Raw genomic sequence first — 5,000 nt, 5'->3', positions numbered from 1 at the left:
CTTCCAAGTATGGTGGCCAGCTATGACACACATATCACTTTCACTAATTGGCCTCGTTAGCGCAGCAGGTAGCGCGTCAGTCTCATAATCTGAAGGTCGTGAGTTTGATCCTCACACGGGGCACTACTCTCTAACCATTTTGTGAGCCTTGGGGTCCTTAATCTATGAAAAACACTACTCTTCATCCCTTAGGTCTTGTAGGAAACCATATGGATGGAACATTGACCGGAAGATCAAGCTTTCAGTGCTCTTTTGCCTTCCACCATATTCCACCCAGCTAAAATCTTTAGCTCTGCATCCAACAGACCTTGCAAGATACAATGTCTACTCATCCTGGAACAACAGAGGCATTTTCCATCTATGTGACATGCTTCCCTTAGTTTCATCACACAGAAAGAACAAAGCACCGAGGAATTCAAAAGGGCTTTTTCAAAGGTGTGGAAAAAAAAGATGATGTCTCTGTCAGAGAATGGTTTGCAGAAGATTGGCACATAGATATTTGCCAATGCAAATGTGCAGAAGAGCGAGAACGGCCGAGAAACTTCATGTGCTAGTACGCATGTGCGTACGCCAAAGCGCACACAATGCGTGACAATTTCTGGTGCCCAGTGGCCTATTTAAAGCTAGCAGCATAAGCCATTAGTTGCTGGATGATCTTCAGCTTCCCCTGTGAGTTCCATTGATCCTGATATTATTCATGTGTGAAAATTCATGTGCCAGTGCGCATATACGTACGCCAAAGCGCGTGCATGAGCCATTAGTTGCTGGATGAACTTCAGCTTGCCCTGTGAGTTCCTGTGTTCCTGATAGTATTTCATTTCCTGTCCTGACCCGGCTTGACCTGTCTTGTCTGCATCCCTGGCTTTGACCCTTGGTACTTTGACAAGAAGGGAATGATTGGAGGTTACAATGGAAAAACAGCTTTGAGGTTTCAGCACTAGGAGTGTGCGGGTCGTTAAAAGGACTTGCATTTCCCATACCGGGAGTCGAACCCGGGCCGCCTGGGTGAAAACCAGGAATCCTAACCGCTAGACCATATGGGAAAACTAGCTGCTTTGTTTTGAAAAAAATTGAGAAAACCAAAGGGAAAAAAAGATGTGCCACCGCCATCAGCTTCCAAGTATGGTGGCCAGCTATGACACACATATCACTTTCACTAATTGGCCTCGTTAGCGCAGCAGGTAGCGCGTCAGTCTCATAATCTGAAGGTCGTGAGTTCGATCCTCACACGGGGCACTACTCTCTAACCATTTTGTGAGCCTTGGGGTCCTTAATCTATGAAAAACACTACTCTTCATCCCTTAGGTCTTGTAGGAAACCATATGGATGGAACATTGACCGGAAGATCAAGCTTTCAGTGCTCTTTTGCCTTCCACCATATTCCACCCAGCTAAAATCTTTAGCTCTGCATCCAACAGACCTTGCAAGATACAATGTCTACTCATCCTGGAACAACAGAGGCCTTTTCCATCTATGTGACATGATTCCCTTAGTTTCATCACACAGAAAGAACAAAGCACAGAGGAATTCAAAAGGGCTTTTTCAAAGGTGTGGAAAAAAAAGATGATGTCTCTGTCAGAGAATGGTTTGCAGAAGATTGGCACATAGATATTTGCCAATGCAAATGTGCAGAAGAGCGAGAACGGCCGAGAAACTTCATGTGCTAGTACGCATGTGCGTACGCCAAAGCGCACACAATGCGTGACAATTTCTGGTGCCCAGTGGCCTATTTAAAGCTAGCAGCATAAGCCATTAGTTGCTGGATGATCTTCAGCTTCCCCTGTGAGTTCCTGTGATCCTGATATTATTCATGTGTGAAAATTCATGTGCCAGTGCGCATATACGTACGCCAAAGCGCGTGCATGAGCCATTAGTTGCTGGATGAACTTCAGCTTGCCCTGTGAGTTCCTGTGTTCCTGATAGTATTTCATTTCCTGTCCTGACCCGGCTTGACCTGTCTTGTCTGCATCCCTGGCTTTGACCCTTGGTACTTTGACAACAAGGGAATGATTGGAGGTTACAATGGAAAAACAGCTTTGAGGTTTCAGCACTAGGAGTGTGCGGGTCGTTAAAAGGACTTGCATTTCCCATACCGGGAGTCAAACCCGGGCCGCCTGGGTGAAAACCAGGAATCCTAACCGCTAGACCATATGGGAAAACTAGCTGCCTTGTTTTGAGAAAAATAGAGAAAACCAAAGGGAAAAAAAAGATGTGCCACCGCCATCAGCTTCCAAGTATGGTGGCCAGCTATGACACACATATCACTTTCACTAATTGGCCTCGTTAGCGCAGCAGGTAGCGCGTCAGTCTCATAATCTGAAGGTTGTGAGTTCGATCCTCACACGGGGCACTACTCTCTAACCATTTTGTGAGCCTTGGGGTAGTTAATCTATGAAAAACACTACTCTTCATCCCTTAGGTCTTGTAGGAAACCATATGGATGGAAAATTGACCGGAAGATCAAGCTTTCAGTGCTCTTTTGCCTTCCACCATATTCCACCCAGCTAAAATCTTTAGCTCTGCATCCAACAGACCTTGCAAGATACAATGTCTACTCATCCTGGAACAACAGAGGCATTTTCCATCTATGTGACATGCTTCCCTTAGTTTCATCACACAGAAAGAACAAAGCACCGAGGAATTCAAAAGGGCTTTTTCAAAGGTGTGGAAAAAAAAGATGATGTCTCTGTCAGAGAATGGTTTGCAGAAGATTGGCACATAGATATTTGCCAATGCAAATGTGCAGAAGAGCGAGAACGGCCGAGAAACTTCATGTGCTAGTACGCATGTGCGTACGCCAAAGCGCACACAATGCGTGACAATTTCTGGTGCCCAGTGGCCTATTTAAAGCTAGCAGCATAAGCCATTAGTTGCTGGATGATCTTCAGCTTCCCCTGTGAGTTCCTGTGATCCTGATATTATTCATGTGTGAAAATTCATGTGCCAGTGCGCATATACGTACGCCAAAGCGCGTGCACGAGCCATTAGTTGCTGGATGAACTTCAGCTTGCCCTGTGAGTTCCTGTGTTCCTGATAGTATTTGATTTCCTGTCCTGACCCGGCTTGACCTGTCTTGTCTGCATCCCTGGCTTTGACCCTTGGTACTTTGACAACAAGGGAAAGATTGGAGGTTACAATGGAAAAACAGCTTTGAGGTTTCAGCACTAGGAGTGTGCGGGTCGTTAAAAGGACTTGCATTTCCCATACCGGGAGTCGAACCCGGGCCGCCTGGGTGAAAACCAGGAATCCTAACCGCTAGACCATATGGGAAAACTAGCTGCCTTGTTTTGAGAAAAATAGAGAAAACCAAAGGGAAAAAAAGATGTGCCACCGCCATCAGCTTCCAAGTATGGTGGCCAGCTATGACACACATATCACTTTCACTAATTGGCCTCGTTAGCGCAGCAGGTAGCGCGTCAGTCTCATAATCTGAAGGTCGTGAGTTTGATCCTCACACGGGGCACTACTCTCTAACCATTTTGTGAGCCTTGGGGTCCTTAATCTATGAAAAACACTACTCTTCATCCCTTAGGTCTTGTAGGAAACCATATGGATGGAACATTGACCGGAAGATCAAGCTTTCAGTGCTCTTTTGCCTTCCACCATATTCCACCCAGCTAAAATCTTTAGCTCTGCATCCAACAGACCTTGCAAGATACAATGTCTACTCATCCTGGAACAACAGAGGCATTTTCCATCTATGTGACATGCTTCCCTTAGTTTCATCACACAGAAAGAACAAAGCACCGAGGAATTCAAAAGGGCTTTTTCAAAGGTGTGGAAAAAAAAGATGATGTCTCTGTCAGAGAATGGTTTGCAGAAGATTGGCACATAGATATTTGCCAATGCAAATGTGCAGAAGAGCGAGAACGGCCGAGAAACTTCATGTGCTAGTACGCATGTGCGTACGCCAAAGCGCACACAATGCGTGACAATTTCTGGTGCCCAGTGGCCTATTTAAAGCTAGCAGCATAAGCCATTAGTTGCTGGATGATCTTCAGCTTCCCCTGTGAGTTCCTTTGATCCTGATATTATTCATGTGTGAAAATTCATGTGCCAGTGCGCATATACGTACGGCAAAGCGCGTGCATGAGCCATTAGTTGCTGGATGAACTTCAGCTTGCCCTGTGAGTTCCTGTGTTCCTGATAGTATTTCATTTCCTGTCCTGACCCGGCTTGACCTGTCTTGTCTGCATCCCTGGCTTTGACCCTTGGTACTTTGACAAGAAGGGAATGATTGGAGGTTACAATGGAAAAACAGCTTTGAGGTTTCAGCACTAGGAGTGTGCGGGTCGTTAAAAGGACTTGCATTTCCCATACCGGGAGTCGAACCCGGGCCGCCTGGGTGAAAACCAGGAATCCTAACCGCTAGACCATATGGGAAAACTAGCTGCTTTGTTTTGAAAAAAATTGAGAAAACCAAAGGGAAAAAAAGATGTGCCACCGCCATCAGCTTCCAAGTATGGTGGCCAGCTATGACACACATATCACTTTCACTAATTGGCCTCGTTAGCGCAGCAGGTAGCGCGTCAGTCTCATAATCTGAAGGTCGTGAGTTCGATCCTCACACGGGGCACTACTCTCTAACCATTTTGTGAGCCTTGGGGTCCTTAATCTATGAAAAACACTACTCTTCATCCCTTAGGTCTTGTAGGAAACCATATGGATGGAACATTGACCGGAAGATCAAGCTTTCAGTGCTCTTTTGCCTTCCACCATATTCCACCCAGCTAAAATCTTTAGCTCTGCATCCAACAGACCTTGCAAGATACAATGTCTACTCATCCTGGAACAACAGAGGCATTTTCCATCTATGTGACATGATTCCCTTAGTTTCATCACACAGAAAGAACAAAGCACAGAGGAATTCAAAAGGGCTTTTTCAAAGGTGTGGAAAAAAAAGATGATGTCTCTGTCAGAGAATGGTTTGCAGAAGATTGGCACATAGATATTTGCCAATGCAAATGTGCAGAAGAGCGAGAACGGCCGAGAAACTTCAT

At 45.6% G+C, this 5,000-nt stretch overlaps 2 non-coding genes across 2 annotated transcripts; both read left to right on the top strand.

Annotated features, from left to right (window-relative positions):
* Window positions 1-1,163: 1,163 nt before the first annotated feature.
* Window positions 1,164-1,236, top strand: TRNAM-CAU (transfer RNA methionine (anticodon CAU)). The gene has a single exon. It is a non-coding gene; the product is annotated as a tRNA-Met (tRNA).
* Window positions 1,237-4,503: 3,267 nt separating this feature from the next.
* Window positions 4,504-4,576, top strand: TRNAM-CAU (transfer RNA methionine (anticodon CAU)). The gene has a single exon. It is a non-coding gene; the product is annotated as a tRNA-Met (tRNA).
* The last annotated feature ends 424 nt before the right edge of the window (window positions 4,577-5,000 follow it).

Source organism: Lithobates pipiens, unplaced genomic scaffold (assembly GCF_037356315.1).
Source record: "Lithobates pipiens isolate NorthernLeopardFrog02 unplaced genomic scaffold, aLitPip1_a1.2 Scaffold_8, whole genome shotgun sequence".
In the NCBI taxonomy this organism is placed as follows: Eukaryota; Metazoa; Chordata; class Amphibia; order Anura; family Ranidae; genus Lithobates; species Lithobates pipiens.
This window is presented reverse-complemented; position numbering and strand designations above follow the sequence as displayed.